The following is a 17,933-nucleotide window of genomic DNA, read 5'->3' as shown; positions in this document are numbered from 1 at the left end:
GTGTTTTTGTATGAATTCCGCTTTGTTATGTAAAGTTTTTTTGATTGGTGACTTTTTCAATAACGCATCCGTCAATACTATTACGCTCCGCTTATCATAACTTATGATTGGTCAAATGAAAACGTTATTGCAAATACCGCAATGAATTCCGCATTTGAGCGGTCGCCATTCTCTACCAAAAAGAAACACTTTTATAGGGTCTTTAAATCAGGAGTGTTAAAGCGACCCCGATGGTGATTAGAAACTTAGGGTCCGAATGGTGACCGCATAATTAGTAATATTAGCGGAATATAATTTAAGTGCGGTACGGTTTAACTGTGGTTCATGCGGTTTGCGGGACAAGTGTGATTTTGAAAAGATTAGCGGTGCGGAATTGTGATGATTGGTGAACATGTATAGTTTGCGGAATTGAACAATTAAAAAGAAAATAATGTTAAACAAAAATATCAATGAAATTAATATAATTTAAAGTTAAATGTTCTATTTACTGATGTGATTTATTTTCTTATTTAGAAAATTTTAATACCAAAATTTTATCTGAATTAAAAAAAAGTAAATTACATATAAATTAAAAAATAAGTAAAATACAAAAAAAAAAAAATATTATCGACTACTTTGATTTTCCCACAACATATTTGCAATGCTATCTCTTATTTGTCCCATTTGTTTTCTGTGTGTCATATAAATTTCTTCTGTATCAGCAATATCAGGTTCCGAATCTCTGTTATCCAGTCTCGTATCTGGCATTGTATTTGTGAAGTCTTCATCCGAGTAGTTTGATATTTTGATAACCTAAAGAAAGTGGAGGGTTAATATAATCCCATTGTAGCCATTACCACTCTTTTTTAAACGTGTATATTGTATCTTGGAAAATCAGATAGAATCTTCCATTTTTTCTTCCAAACTCCAAATGTTCTCTAAATAACGGAACGTAAAGACGGATGATACCGGTTGAATAATTCTTGTTTATTTCTAGGAGAAGGACCAAAGTTGAACTGAGACATATAATATCTCACAACTCCATTTTGTGATGATCTATATGGAACTAAAAATCCTTGCTTATTTGGGTAGCCTAAATCAACAAGATAATATTTATCTCGTGGGGGCAAAGGAAACTCAGAATCATTTTGTTGTGCCATTGCCAGAACAACACTATCATGACAAGAACCCAGTGCTCCATTCCATATATATGTGAATAACATATTCAAATCACATATTGCCATGATGTTCAAAGATGTATTATCATGTCGATTCCAATACATTCCTTGTAACTCATGCTCCACTTTTATGCATATATGAGTCTCATCCATAGCTCCAACGAATCCACTGAAAAAGGGATAATATCTTTGATCTGAGTAAATTTTTTCAGGAATTCGCATTAGCTATTGTCATGTTGGAGCTTTAATATAATCACATGACAATAGTTTTGTTGCCGTAAGAACTTCCATAAATTTTCTTTGAACCGTCTCCTGATTTTGTCTAAATCTCAACCACATCTCTTTGAACTTCATTATGCCCACATATATGTAGAAACATAGCCACACTTTTTTTCAGTATTTACATTTAGTGTTGGTTGTAGACCATATATAGCTTGTTTGTAGTGTATCACACAATGAGCAGAAACACAGCAGTGACATTCGTAATAACTGAAGACAAGCATCATCATCTTCTTGTAGTCGTCGCCATATATTTCTCCAACCTAGACCTCTATCGGTTTGTACTGGTGCCCTTTCAAAATAGCGATGATAATAAGTCAAAGTTGGATTGATTATTAACTCTGCAAATTGCTCATTTTCCAAATTCCACATTTCAATTATCTCTTTGTAACTTAGGTTGTGTATACCTTGTGCTCGTAATTGACATATACGGAAAGCCTGAAATTTTAAACATGAAATAAAATAACCCATCAGTAAATATATAATATATTAACCAAATAAAAATGATTATAACGCTAAAAACATATATCAATATTTTACAATAAAAACTAGAATATAGAAATACAACTATCAAAAAACTAATATTCGTCTTTTGAGTAATTTTGATGACCTTCGTTTATATTTATAGATGTTCCCCATATGTTGAATAAACCTCATTGTCTAGGTGTATATGAAGTATCAGCATTATAGTTTTGTGAAGTTCTGACTGCTGCATTATTTTCTTGAGTATTCATCACACTTTCTTCTTCACTTCCAACAGAAAATCCATATTGAACAGTTGTTGGATTCGTCCTTGATGGTCCGTCTTGTTGAAAGTTTGATGAAATTCCCCACCCTGAAGTATTTTGTGAAAGCCCCCACTGTAAAGCATTTGGTGGTGTGTTCCACTGTGAAGCATTTGGTGGCGTACTCCACTGTGAAATATTTGGCCGTGGTCTCCATTGTTGAGAATTTGATGGTGTGCCCCATTGTTGAGAAGTTGGCGGTGTGTTCCATTGTTGAGCATTTGGTGGTTGTTCCCATTGTTGAGTTGGCTGGGGTGAACCCCATTGTTGAGCATTAGGTGTTGTCCCCCATCGTGAAACACTTGGCGGTGTGCCCCATTGCTGAGTATTTGGTGGTGTACCCCATTGCTGAGCATTTGGCGGTGTACCCCATTGCTGAGCATTTGGTGGTGTACCCCATTGTTGAGAAGTTGGCGGTGTGCCCCACTGTTGACTATATGAATTCTCACATGATTGGTCAACACCTAACTATTTTGGCATATCTTTGTTGTTTCATGAAACACCAGTCATAGCTTCCAATAATTGTAACTTATTTTCGTCGATGCTTCCAGCTATATCAAGAAAATACTTACGCCAAAAGACTAACTCTTTAAGAGTATTAAGGCATGTCCAGTAAAATCTTCCTTTTGGAATGTTTAGAACAAGAAATATTTCTTCTGCTTTTTTCCATTCATCATAGTTTTCTTAGGTCAAAAGCACCTGGACGAAGTTGTTGTAAACTTTGTCGTTGAAATTCTATATATCCAGCGATAGTGTTTTGTAATGTTGTCTCAAAAAAATGATCTTCTTCTATTTTCTCGTGACCCACTCTTGAGAGGAACTCGAGAAGTTTCTCCTAATCTATGAGATGTGGTTCCACGTCTAGCGCTTGATTGTAAATTTTCTCTCCCTCATTGATGGCCTCTACGAACTGTTTTATTGGTATCTTCATTCAAATGATGTGTCCCATCGTCAACTATAACACGATACACTTCTCGTCTTCCATCTCTTAAGGTTGTGTTTGTGGTCGATCACCACTATCTGTGTCCGATCCATCGTCAACTTCTTCATCTACTAAATGTGTGTTGATCAACTCTTTTCTTCGTTGGTGTGCAGATGGTTGAGATTGCGATTGAACATCATGTAGTGCGAAACATCGTACCATCACCTCCCAAAAAATGGGTGGCTTTCAGTTCAAGCTTTTTGTTATTTTACATCCCTACAAGTATACAATCATTAAATTATTTTATATGTAACTATTTGATTTTGTTATTATAAAAATTATGTATACTTACGACTTCACGTTCTTCCACCATGCTTCAGACGCATATATGATAGATGTATCACGATCACTATAATATGACAGCTGACAAAAAACATATAATCTGATAAACAAATATATTTATCTAAAGTGTACACAATTTTAAAAGTAAATAACTATACTTTCATTTCATTTATAAGTGATGTATTATTACATTATTTAAATGCATAAGATAACTATTAAATAATTATATTATCAGTTCATTTGTAATAGTTATATACTAGAAAATAATTACAATTAAAAACTTACTTGTTGTCCAAGGTAGAGAGCAAGTCTTCTTTTCTTTCTTTTCTGAGCAAAAATTCTTGTTTTCTTTTTCTATTCTGAAATGGAATGGCTAAAACAAAATAAAATAAAAAAACAAAATGAGAAACCGAGATTATACAATTTAAAATCACCTACCTCATCTATATTTTCCTCTCGTCTCTCACTAGAACTCTCATCAGAAGAAACCTATTTCGGTGGTCGGTGACGGTGCCGCCGATCACCCCCTTTTGTTTTTTGTCTGTAAATATCTTTCGCTTGGCAAATCTTTTATTCCGGTTAGCGGATCTACTCTTCACAGTGGCGATTTTTTTTATTTTCGTTTTATCGTTTTGTTAATATCGAAGATGTTTTTCGTGTTTATCATCTAGATTCGATTTGGTTTGATTGAAAAAGTACTTCTTTTGCTTGCTTTATTCCAGATTCCATAGGCTATGTTTCTTAGTTCTTCGATTTGTCATCTTAGCTCGATTCCATCAAACGATTATAAATCTACTTGTTTTATGGCCAATAAATTAGACTTCACATGTAGTGCTTCGTTGATTGTATATCGTGAAGATGAGAGATTGTTCTTGGTGGGGGAGAGATTAGATTAAGAAGAGTTGGGGTTTTCATTAGATGTCTTAACAAATGGTCTACATCTCTGTTTCTACAAGATCTCTAGGGTTAAATGAAGATGGTGACTGAAGAACGAGATCATTTGCTTAGGCGACTGGCAATAGAGGGTAATTACAGAGGCTGTTTGAAGTCTGTGAATGGTGGCAATTGAAATGGTGAAGATAGTGGATTAGCGGTGGAGAATACACCAACGGTGGTGGAGAATCGAGAGGTCGGTGGAAGATTCTAGAAACCCTACAAGTTTGCTGCCATGTGGCCATGACATTCTTCGGTGGAAAACAGATGGATACATGCAAATTTCAATTGATTTGTCATTTGCTTACCAAACATGTTTTATTTTAAATGGGCCTTGTAGATTTTAATTCTTCTGTACGTAGCCCATTGGGCATTATGAAATAAAATATATGTTGACAAAAAAAAATCACCTACCCCATATATACTTGTGTTTGTCTTAAATATAGTATTATCTATAAATGTGAATAGTACTTTGTTTTCATCACACCGCATATGTACACATCGGTCTAAAATAATTAACTAACATTATTACTAACCAATTATACTAGATTATCACAATATTTTTAAAGTGAGAGTATATTAAACCTTATGCAACATTCTTTCACATATATGTATATTCTAAATTATATACACTGCAGCAAACCATACTTTTAAAATTCTGGACTTTCTTTCTTTTTTTTTTGAGCAACTGGGCGTTCTTCTTTAATGAGTAGAAAAAGAGAGAGTTTTTTTTTAGTTTAGCTCACACAACCAATAAAAGGAAGAGAGGTAGTAGTATGAGTTTGTGTCACGTACTTGTAGTCATATATAGGTAAAAAAATTTAATTTAGAATAAAAAAATTATTTATTGTACACTGTATAAAGGCGTTTTTCATTGGACCGCATGATATTAGCTGATAGACGGAATTGAAGTGCGTTATTTTATCTGCTGTGTATTATGAACGTCTTGGTATGCGTGAGCGGATTTCATTTTTTTAATAAAAAAATGCCTTTTCTGTCTTAAAATCGTGAATGGTAACTGCATGGCGGTTTTTACAAAAACGCATTGAAATCCGCAAATTTGCTGTCGCCAATCACAATCTTAGGAGTTTGATGAGAATTCAGAGATCAATTTTGGGGATTTGGAGGGAATTCTGGTGGGGATTCTCCTCATAATGAAGATCTCAAGCGAATCGGAGGGATACAGCGGATATTTCAGAAGGAGCGTCTATGATTGCGTCATTGGAAAAATGCGGATATTGACAATCTCTAGGGTGCGATTACAGAATGAGGTTCTTTTGGAACTTGTATTCAAGGAGAGATACAAATCCATTGATTGAGAGATCCGATCTTTGCGAAAGAGTCAAATGGAGACATAAAGGGATTTGATAGAGATTTGACAAAGATAGTCTATACCAAGTTAAGAAAAGCACTAATACAAAATCAAGATTTCAGATCAGAGATTGAGAGAAAGATGACTAGTAAATATTTTCAAGGTCAGCAATATTCTCGTTCCATCAATCACCGGATATTGAGAAGGTTACTATATGCGATACAAATTCTTGGTATTCAATGGATACTACAAACAAAATGAAACTTACAAAGAAGCATTGAGTGTAAAAAGGGAGTCGAGACCACAATGAGTTTCATCACACTCACAATAACAGTTCTAAATTCTCCCAATCTCCTTGGTGTCTTATTAGTTCTCATCACTTTTGTCAAGGACCCAATGACAACTTGTGGGCAGATCAGGAGGTAGTAAGAGAATGGAGGATACCATCAAGACATTGAAGATTTCAGTCCAAAATTTGATAAATCAGTGTTGATTGAAGGTATGCCAAAACATTGATTGGCATGTGTATGAATCCTACTCTTCTGTATATCAAGGCGCTTCTGGTGATGCTCTCAAAGATCTAGAAATTGGAGAATAATGTCATTGGACCTGACTTGGGTTTAGGGTGGTTCCAGTTTGATTTCGACAAGGAAGAAGATATTGAAGGGGTAGTTAAGATGCAACCTTACCATTTCGATTATTGGATGATCTCATTAGTCTGATGGAAGCTAGTTGTGGAACCAAACTACCCATCAGAAATAACTTTTTGGGTAAAATCAATGGGTGTGCCTCTCCATTACTGGACGATTCCGACTCTCACAAGTATTGATCAGGCTCTTGGAGTGGCAAAGGATGTGGATTTAGATAATGGGAAAGTCCAAATTGAGGTAGATGGCTTCAAGAAACTTTGTTTTAAAACTCTGATGGAGTTTCATGGTGGGGAAGAGGCTCTTGTAAATCTAAGGTACAAAAGATTTTTTGGATATTGTAGGATATGCTACAATTTGTGCCATGATCATCATAAATGCCCTACCAAAAAGGAGGATCAAGAGGAGGAGAAGGTTTACAGAGATGTTACTTCAGGGAAACATAATGCTTGTAGCTCTAGCTACAAAGGTGTTGTAATAAATGGAGCCATGGAGGTCAAAGATAAGGATAATGGGAAGATATCTTACCATGGAAAGAGAGAAGAAAATGTGTACGAGAAAAGGGAGTCAAAATGGAGCCGAGTAGCAGACAAAGACTCAAGGGTTTCAATGATAGGCGAAACAAGTTTGGTAGAGAAGATGGAGTATCCTATCATACGAGCTCACGACACATGACCTCAAGAGACTCACGTCAATGATACCGTTCCCTGATGGATTCACGTGGTGAGAGGAGCCAAAGGGTATGTTTAGAGTCTGCGAGTCTACCCACAACAAACATGAGACCTCCAATGACCGAAAAGAGCCAACTACATCAACAATGATGGCCACTAATGTCCATGAGGGACAACTAGAAGCCAAGGTATGTATGGAATTGGTAGTGGTTGAGGATGGCTTAGATTTAGTGAGTGAGGTCCTAGAACAAAGTATGAATGATCTAAAGGATGTTGGAATATGCTTAGATGAAACCATATATCGGTTAGGTGAGAATACTGAGTATAATTTGGTTAATGTGGGGCCCCATGGAGTTAAAATGGATGAGAAGGGAACTGATTTCTCTTAGGAATGTAAGGTTGTGAGTAAGTCTCATGACATGGATACTAATGAGGCTTAACAAGGAATCCAGATAAAACATGAGGGGGGAGCCAGGTCGTGATCTTGGTAGGAATCATGAGAGGAAAGGAGAGGTTACAAAGAAGCAGAGGGAAAGAAGAAGTTGTTTAAGTCAACAATGAGCTTGGCAGAAGGAACCACAAAAAGCGTATGATTCAGGCGCTATTAACACCTTGCAAGAAGAATCTCTCGAAGACCACAACCAATGCATGGGAAGAGGTGAAACATGAAGATGAGAAGGACCCCTCAGCCCCAAAGGAGGAGAACCCAAAACAATAACTTTAATCTATGGAATACAACAATGGAAAAAGGTGGTGGTGTTTGCTGAGTATGTTTTCCAATTTTCAATAAGCTTTATGAGTATATGTTGCTTTGGTTTTTTTATTTTTAATTTGTGGTTTGCTGGTAGTTTTCATATGGTGTAAGTGCTTGATGCAATTGAAATGAATAATATGCTTTGCTTTGACAACTGGACTCTCTAGTCTTCTGTCATCACAATGTTGTTACAATCTTCAGTGGATCATGTATTTGACCTATTTGTAGGGGTCTCAAAAAGAGCTCTATACTTTGCAACTAGTGATCAATCTGGTGTAAAGACATTATCATGTTTTTCGATGGAACATTACAACATGTTATTGCTATGCATTAAAAGAGTTTTACTTGGAAAATACCATGTACACAACCTGAGTTTGAATCATGTTATTGAAAAAGGATCCACCCTGGTTATTGTAAAATGATTCACTATGGTTTCGTTAGACTGAGACATGCCGAGCAATATTTTTTTCAGTCTTACGGAGTGCTGGAAAACAGGGAGTTGGAGTGATAACATTCAAGTGGGAATAGGTTGGCTAGTGAGCAGTATGGATCTTCAGCAAGATGATACACGACATGGCTATCAAATCTAGGGGCTGGGGACTGTTCAAGATACGAGTGTTTATTTGTGTCTGGCGAATATACCGATGAAAATGGTTGCATGTCAGGCCATGGAGTACGTATACGAAGGTGTTTCGGATGGACATGGAAGCAATGAACAACCTCCGACTGGTCTACATTTATTATGCACAAGTATAAGATGGGAGGTGCAAGACAAAGGACTTAAGGCTCAAGAATATAACTACAAGGGGGTCTTTTTCTTTACGGTCACAGTGCGAGCAAGAACATGCCCGTAATTATAGCTTGCAAGAGAAACATGAATTATCAGTTTTAATATGAGAATTCTAAGCTGGAATTATAGAGGAACGGGGAAGTAAATGGATGATAAGTTACCTTAGGGAGATATGGTATAAACACAAACCATAATTCTTATTCTTATCAGAAATGAAGCAAGATTTTACATTTGTTCAAAGTTTTAATCTCATTTTGGATATGATAAACATGTCACGATGATCCTCAAGGAACGAGTTGACGCTGACACTCTATTATAATAATAACTAATGTAAATATTTTGTATGCAAACAATCATATGATTGATGTGGAAGTAGAGATGCAAGGAAAGAAAGTTTTTCTAACCTTTGTTTGTGGGGATCCAATTCCAAAGTTTAGGGATCATGTTTAGAAATGACTCACGCGATATGGACTGGTTCGTATGGAGCCATGGTTCATCATTTGGGATTTCAATGAAATAACTAGAAACAATGAGAAACAATGTTGATCTTTAAGAAGTGCATGAACTTTCATGGGATTTAACAATATGATTAGGAATTGTGCTTTGTTGGACTTTTCGTCGCTGGGTAACGTAATCTCGTGGCAGGTGGGGAGAGGGAAATAAATGATAAGATGCAGGTTGGACATGGAACTAGCAAATGAAAATTGGCACACCATGTTTCCATACTCTTATTTAGAATATTTAAGTATGGTTGGATCTGATTGCAAACCAATAGTGGCAACCGTCGAGGATAAGGTGCCCAGAAGACGAGTAAAATTTTGGTTTGATAAAAGATGGATTGGGCAAGATGGCTTATTGGATTAATAGTGGATGGAATGATTCGACGGACGATGTTAAGAGGGGTTTTGTCACTAAATTGAGTAACTGTAGACATGAAATATCAAGATGGAGGGAAAACAATCCTCCATATGGGAAGTACATAATTTCAGAACTCCAAAGAGCTTTAGAGGAAGCACAAACAGACGATGCCATGACGCAGGTAGAAATTATTGATGTTTCAAGGAAACTAGAAGAAGCGTACAAAGATGAGAAATATTACTGGCAATTGAAACACAAAATATGTGGCAAACGACGAGAGATTAAACACAAAATTCTATCATGCTTTAACGAAACAACAATGCAGAGCACAAAACAAAAATTTTTGAGAATTCATGATAAAAGTGGACAACAGATAACAGAGGATAAAGGGGTGGGAAAGGTGGATGTGGACAATTTTGAAGAATTTGTTTAGTTCTACCTTAGATGTGGACTTTAAGGAGTTTCTGGCTGAGATTCCATCAAGTATTACTGATTAAATGAACTGATGGTTAATAAGGGAGGCCACAAAAGATGAAGTGAGGTCTGTGTTGTTTATGATGCACCCAGAGAAGGCCCCTGGACCTGATGGGATGGCAGCTATTTTCTTTCAGTATTCTTGGTATATCATTAAAAAAGATCTGCTTGACCTAGTTAATAAATTCTTACGATCTGGAAAAATGGAAACAAGATTGAACATTACAAATATCTGCCTGATACCCAAAATAGAGCGGCCCACAAAGACGACAGAACTGAGACCGACAAGTCTGTGCAACATAGGATACAAGATTATCTCAAAGGTCTTATGTCAAAGGCTAAATATGTATTTACCATGTCTCATCTCGGAAACTCAATCTGCTTTTGTGGGAAGATGCTTAATATCATACAACCTCCTTATTTCTCATGAAATGTTCACGGTTTGCGGAATGGGTGCTTGTACAAGTATTTCTTGAGAAGATGGGTTTTGATTCTCGATGGGTTCAATGTATGATGGCATGTATATCTTCAGTTCATTATAGAGTTTTATTGAATCAACAACCAAGAGAGCTTATTACCCAACAAAGAAGACTCAGACAACGTAATTCTTCGTATTTATTCATTGTGTACGGAAGCGTTGATTACAAATATAAAGAAAGAAGCAAAGACAAACCAGTGACATGTCTAAAAGTAGCAAGGGAATATCCATCCATATCTCATCTTCTCTTTGCGGATGATAGTCTTTTGTTCTGTAAAGCACAAAAGAAGTGCGAAGAATTTCCGGTTAATAGATTAATTTACAAAAATTATGAATTTAGTTTGGCCATGGGGTTGAGGAACCAATTAGGCAGGAGTTACAAAATATCTTAGGGATCCAAAATATCGGAGTGATGAAATCTTATTTGGGGATCCCAGAGAGTGTGGGTGATCAAAAACCCCCAATTTTTGGTTTAATCCAAGAAAGACTACACAACCAAGTAAATGGATAGACAATCAATTTTTTACAGAAGGAGGAAAATAGGTACTCATAAAGTTAGTGATTACTGCTCTACCAAACCACATCATGTCCTATTTTCGAATTCCAAAGACAGTGACGAAAAAATTAGCTAGTGCAATTGCCTAATTATGATGGAGTTCAGGTTGAAATAGGAGAGGTATGCATTGGCAATCATTGGATAAATTGTGTCAGCACAAGGATGATGGAGGATTACGATATAAAGAACTTACTGATTTCAATATAACTATGCTAGGAAGACAGTTTTGAGAGAGAGAGGTTTTGAGGTCTTTCCGCAACCCTGAGTGTTATGATCCATCAATTCCTTTTAACCCATCCTTCTATCCACCCTAAATCATCCATCAAAACAATATCCATCAAAAACCCCATCTTTCAATCTGTTACAAAGTAGATCCAACCAAAATCAGAGTGGAAATTCTTGGAGAGAAGTCATCAAGTGGTGTGATAGACCATAGATATAAGTGATAGCTTTCATCTCATCCTGAAACCATTCTAATTGAGCTAAGATTCTTGCTAAGAGTAAGGCGAGAGCTGATCTAGTGAGCTTAGTGAGCACATTCAACCCGCGCATTAACGCTTGACCAACAGCGTCGATCGATATTCAAATAGAATAATCGGTCGACGTTTCGAATAGTGCATCGATCGATATTCATATAGAATCATCGATCGACAATGGTCAATAGACGAACCTAGAAAGCGAGAGCCTAGTGGTTTACAAGTGTTGAGCTCTACAATATCATGCATGCAACTTGTTAGGCATCTATAGGATTATAATTTTAAATTTCCTGAATAAAAACCCTAAATCTAGCTATTTCCTTTTAAGCACCAAAACCTCAACCAATCAATCGAGCAACAACTTGCTCAACAAACTGTAACTTTACATTTAAATAATTAAACCATCTAGCTTAACAAGTCTGATTAGATTTATTAGGTTTCCTAGCTCCTTGTGGATTCGATCCCTAAGTACTACAATTGAACCTCCTATTTGAGAGAGTAAAATCACTACTTAGGGTAATTTATGTGATATCATGGTGTCAGAGCAACCCCTCTGTAGATCTACAAGTTTTGCGTTATTTTTAAGTCTCTAATCAATCAAAGTTTTGAAGCTTTTGGGATTTCAAGTTCTTGTCTTTGGGAATTTCGATTTCATCTTCTAAATATGAGTATCTCTGTTCTTATCAATCTCTTATATGTCTATCTGTTTGCAAGTGAGCCAAATCTGATTAAAAAAAATATCCCCAGGAAAAATCAGGTTCAGTCTAGGAGAAATCGGACTGAGGTTTGGTAAAATCACTTGCTCATCCAAAATCTTGCAATCTGTCTATCTTTTCTTTCCTTGGGATTTTGATTTTTCTGTGCTTTCACTTGATTGAGTTAGTTACAGAAATTTTGAATCACCTTCACCACAAAATTATGAGAAAACAAAGGGAGATCGTGAGAAAGAGAGAGTTGTGTTTTGCTAAAGTTTGTTGATTTTGCAGGAAACCATGTCAGGCGACAACAATGAGCAACCAGAGGAGACAACACCTACTGTCAACATTAATCCTTACCAGATGCAAGCAATGATAACTGAGATTACTAAACAGGTTCAGGATAACATGATCATAAGAGAAGAAGAAGCTAATAAGTTCTTCTATGGTACAAGGCATCCTAGAAAAAGAGCTTGTGGTCATACTGCAAGAAAAAACAGAGGAGAAGCTAGAGATGATGATTCAGATGATGCTTATTCATTTTAAGGAAGGAGTGATTTTAGATCCAGAAGAAGTCACAACCCATGACCAAAAGCTGATAACAACCTTGGTAATGTCAAGTTGAGAATTCCACCTTTCCTTGGTAAAAATGATCCTGATGCTTACATGGAGTGGGAAAGAAACATGGAACTGGTTTTTGAGTGCCAAAATTACACTGAAGAGAAGAAAGTGAAGCTTGCTGCAACTGAGTTTAGTGGATATGTAAACAACTAGTGGGAACAGATTATGCACAAGAGAAGACACATTGGAATGGCACCAGTTACTTCCTTGTATAAGATGAAGACTCTTATGAAGGCTAGATTTGTTCCAAATCACTATGGCAGAGATCTCTATTAGAAACTCAGAAGACTGACTCAAGGAGCTAAGAGTGTTGAAGATTATTTCCAAGAGATGGAAACTCTCATGATCAAGGCCAATGTTAATGAAGAAGATGAATCAACCTTGGCAAGGTGTGGGAACAGATTATGCACAAGAGAAGACACATTGGAATGGCACACGTTACTTCCTTGTATGAGATGAAGACTCTTATGAAGGCTAGATTTGTTCCAAATCACTATGGCAGAGATCTCCATTAGAAACTCAGAAGACTGACTCAAGGAGCTAAGAGTGTTGAAGATTATTTCCAAGAGATGGAAACTCTCATGATCAAGGCCAATGTTAATGAAGATGATGAATCAACCTTGGCAAGGTGTGGAAACCAAAATTTGCACCGTCGAAATCAGAAAAACAAACCAAGCTCGGTCGTTGCGTAATTACCGCGCTTACACGCCGTTCGGTCGCTACGTAGCAACCAAGTCCGGGCCGATATCGGTCGCTACGTAGCGACCGAGCGAGACGAGCGCTCGTCCCACTCGGTCGCTATGTAGCGACCGAGCGCTCGTCCCACTCGGTCGCTACGTAGCGACCGAGCTCGAGCCAAGCTCGGTCGCTACATAGCGACCGAGCGCTCGTCCCGCTCGGTCGCTACGTAGCGACCGAGCTCGAGCCAAAGTTTGGTCACTGTGTAGCGGTTGAACTCTTCTGAACATCGATACGACACCAATCCATGCGTTCTCGTCGAACCTTCGAATGCTATCTCCCGAAGACCGTAGCAAGCTCAGTCCATGTTTTCCGCCATTCTAACTCATCGATCAAATTTCGCGGATTCGAAACCGCGGAAAGTTCGTTTTTTATCAAAAGAAATCGTAGTAAACGTGTCGAGTCGGAAGACGGCCCAAAGGGACCTAAAACACGACTCGAGGACATCTTACGATTTCTTAACTAAAAGCCCGTGAACCACAGTACGGTTTACGCTTGGTCCACAAGGAAGGATAAATGTCAAGTTTTCGCGGATAAATACGGAAGTTTTGAAGATAATTGTGAAGATCGGGAAAAATGGAATATCTCCATTTTTATGCTATGACGGCTTAAGGGCAGAAGAGTAAAAGCATAAACCGACCTTGGAGCTAGTAAATAAGGAGTCCTAGGCAGGAGCATGGAGGTGAACCTTTTCAGAGCAAACTTAGCACTTAGGGCAATTTAGGCAATTTTCTGTTTTTGTTATTTCGAGCTGCGACTCAATTAGGTTTAGCCGTCTTAGGGTTACTAGAACTAGGAATCTCGCCGACAGCTCTCGAGCTCAGGCTTATACCTTGTTGTAAACGCTCATACGCAAATTCGGAAATAAGATCTTCTTTGCTCTCTTTTTCGATTTCTTATACTTTATCGTTGTTATTCTCGTGTTCTAATTGCTTGACGTGTGGTAATTAGCAGATATCCGGGTCCTCTGGGAAATTAGGGTTTTCCTAGTTTCCTTATTTAAACGGAAATCGACTGTGCGAATTTCGGTTCCCACAGTTTGGCGCTAGAAGGAGGGCGGGTACGGATCGATCTAACCCGCAAAAGCCACATCACTCTCAATCAGACATGTCAACTAACGACGCGGATAACTTGCAAACTCCTCGTAACGGAGGCACCGCCACCAATCTCCACACTCCAGTAGCGGACGTATCCGCGGCCAACGCACAAGCCAACGCCGCGACGCTCGAGGAGTTTAAAAAGATGTTCGCAACCTATGAGAAAAAGTCGGAAGAACAGGATAAGCTCGTGAATACCTTGACCAAACAGGTTGAAATCTTAACGGCAAGGACCCAAGCAATCCGTCCCCGCAGAACCACCAAAATCCGCAGGAAGAGGCTCGACTTCGCTACCCCATTTGACAGATCTGGAATCGCGCGGGAACGACCTTCCGGTCAAAACCCTAGCGAGAAATCTCCTATCGAAAAGGGGAACCCTGAAAGTCTTCTGCCCCCTGCAAAGGACTCGGAGGATAATGAAGCCGAACACATTGACCTGGATCCTAGTGATGTCTCCAACGACACCGACGAGGACGTCGACAGACATCCAAGAAGGACAAGAAGCCGATCCGCTCGGGAAGGCTCCCCGTTCGAAAAACCAATGACGGAAGAAGAGGAAATCACCTATTGGAACGAACAAGAGGAGCTGGCTGAAAAGCAAACTGAGCTCACTCGCAGTAAACACCGACAGGCTCGGAAATCCACTGACGAGACATAGGATATCCGCGATCTTCGCGACTACATCACCAAGACTGCGGCAGAAGTGAGAGCCGTAAAGTCTCAAATCCATCATGCTACTAGTGCTGCCCCCGAGATCAATCGACTGCTGGAAGGAGCTCGAAAGACCCCCTTTACCAGTCGCATTTCGAACATGAGATTGTCCGATCCGGGAAAAATCAAAGTACCAAAGTACGATGGTCCGGCCGATCCAAAAGCGCACCTTCAGGCTTTTCACATCGCGATGGGAAGAGCAAGACTGAAGGACGGCGAAAAAGATGCCGGCTACTGCCGCCTGTTCGTCGAAAATCTTGAAGGAGCAGCGCTCGAATGGTTCGCACGCCTTCGTCGCAACACCATCGGGAGTTTCCGACAGCTCGCATCGGAGTTTCTCAAACAGTACTCTGTATTCATAGACAGAGAAACTTCCGATGTTGATCTCTGGAGTCTCTCCCAGAGGGAAGACGAACCCCTCCGCGAGTTTATAAGTCGGTTCAAGCTGACAATGTCCAGGGTCAGCGGGATAAGCGAAAAAGTGGCCATCGACGCGCTGAGAAAGACGCTCTGGTACAAGTCGAAATTCAGAAAGTGGATAACTCTCGACAAACCGCGAACGATCCAGGATGCCCTCCACAAAGCAACGGACTACATCATAGTCGAGGAAGAAACTAAAGTCTTATCGCAAATACATAAGGCGGCAAGACCATCCTCGAAAGACGTGGATCCGAAAGGGAAAAAGAAGAACTCTCGTAACGACAAGTACATCCATCACGAGGGGGAAGATCTCCAGGGGGCGCATAACTACTTGATCAATTCGGATCAGGGCCGGACCACGGGCAACACATGGACTCGCAATCAAGGGTATGACGAAAACACCTTTTGCGAGTTCCATCAATCCCGAGGACACTCCACGACCAACTGCAAAGTCTTGGGAGCAAGACTGGCCGCGAAGCTGCTCGCTGGAGAGCTCTCGGAAGTAACTAGCGTCAAGGATCTCATCCTCGATTCTGATCGCCCTCCAAAGATGGACAGAAACCCGCCCGCTGAAAAATCCCCTCAACGAAATCAGCCCGGGGATAAACGCAGTAGGAGGCCGGACGACAAGAGGAACGATAACAATCGTCGCAGAGTCAACATGATCATTGGAGGATCACAATACTGTGGCGATACTGTGTTGGCCATCAAGGCTTACCAACGGAAGGCAGAGTCGAGTGCAAATTGGCCTACATGGTCTCCTCCTCGAGATGGCCAAAATTGCTCGGTCACCTTCACAAAGGAAGAAGCCAGCGGCATCGACCAACCTCACTGCGACCCGCTCGTCATAGATCTCGTCATACGAGATTTAGAAGTCGGAAGGGTACTCATCGACACGGGAATCACGGTCAACGTAATCTTCCGCGACACTCTCAAGCGGATGAGCATCAAACTCGGAGAAGTAATTCCGACGCCAAAACTGCTCACGGGTTTTTCAGGCGAAGTATCGATGAATCTTGGATCGAACCAGTTGAGAGTCATGGCCAAGGAGATCAAGAAAATCGTCGAGTTCGCGGTAGTTGATCATCCCGCGATCTACAACGTGATCATGGGAACCCCATGGCTCAACGCCATGCAGGCAGTTCCGTCAACCTACCACCTGGGTCTCAAATTCCCAACCACAAGCGGAGTCGCGGCCATCTGGGGATGCCAAAAACAGTCGCGGCTATGCTTCCTTGCAGAGCACAAGTTAAGGCAAATCACGACTTCTGCAACTGCAAACGGCAAACGCACGAAGATAGATCGATCTTCGGCCAAAAACGCCCCAGGAAAAGAAGAATTAAAATCGTCCACCAACGCAAACGTATCGGACGTCGAAGCTCGACACGAGTCTGAAGCCCACGCTACAACTCAACCAGAACATCCGGAAAATAGCGTTGACCCAGCCACGATCGACATGGTCAAGGCGGACATCGCGACATCTACCGCCGAGTAAGAACACTCGCGGCATGAAACAGAACTACGAGATGGCTTAATCCTCGAAAGGGGTACGTAGGCAGCTCGTCAAAACACGAGTTCAGCTATCCCCCTCTCTAAAAGGGGGGGGGGGTGGGTGCGTATACTCGTATACTCCCACTTAGAAGAATCGCCATTATTGTAATCGAGTTTTTAGAAACTTCAAAAAAACTTTTACTACAATATACGTTGTCCTTTTTATCGAAAACATTTACGCTTCAGTAAAACACAAAAGAAACTTTCAGGACACGCCTGGAAACATTAAGACTCTTGTCAGCGGCCTCATCCGGCCCAAAAATCGTAAAAACTATCATCTTTTCAAACACGCAAAGATACACGTATAGTCCCCAAAACAACTGCGAGACGTCGCAAAAGATAAAATTCGAGGATAATACTAACAAATTGTCCAAACGCGACAACCAAAACCTTACACCCCGTTCCTCGATTGGCCCCGACGAACACGCTAGCCGTCTTAAACAAACGCAATTCGATCACTCTTTTGATCTTCAAAACGTCCAGCACAAGGACAAAAGCGCGCTACAACAAAAACCCGAAATTTTGGTTTAGCACTTCCAGTTGACTCTGAGAAGATGCTCGAGTCGAACCATACAAGTCATATAAGCCGAGAACATATCGCGGACTTTAAATCGGTGCGAGTCAGGAAGAAATCGCAACAGGAAAAACGATAGCCGGCTAGTCACC

The 17,933-nt window shown here is 39.7% G+C and overlaps 1 pseudogene; it reads right to left on the bottom strand.

Moving 5' to 3' along the window:
* Positions 1–1,635: 1,635 nt before the first annotated feature.
* Positions 1,636–3,516, bottom strand: LOC106411889 (annotated as a pseudogene).
* Between the last annotated feature and the right edge of the window lie 14,417 nt (positions 3,517–17,933).

This window comes from Brassica napus, chromosome A10 (assembly GCF_020379485.1).
Source record: "Brassica napus cultivar Da-Ae chromosome A10, Da-Ae, whole genome shotgun sequence".
In the NCBI taxonomy this organism is placed as follows: domain Eukaryota; kingdom Viridiplantae; phylum Streptophyta; class Magnoliopsida; order Brassicales; family Brassicaceae; genus Brassica; species Brassica napus.
Note: the sequence above shows the minus strand (reverse complement) of the source record. Positions and strands in the feature narration are given on the sequence as shown.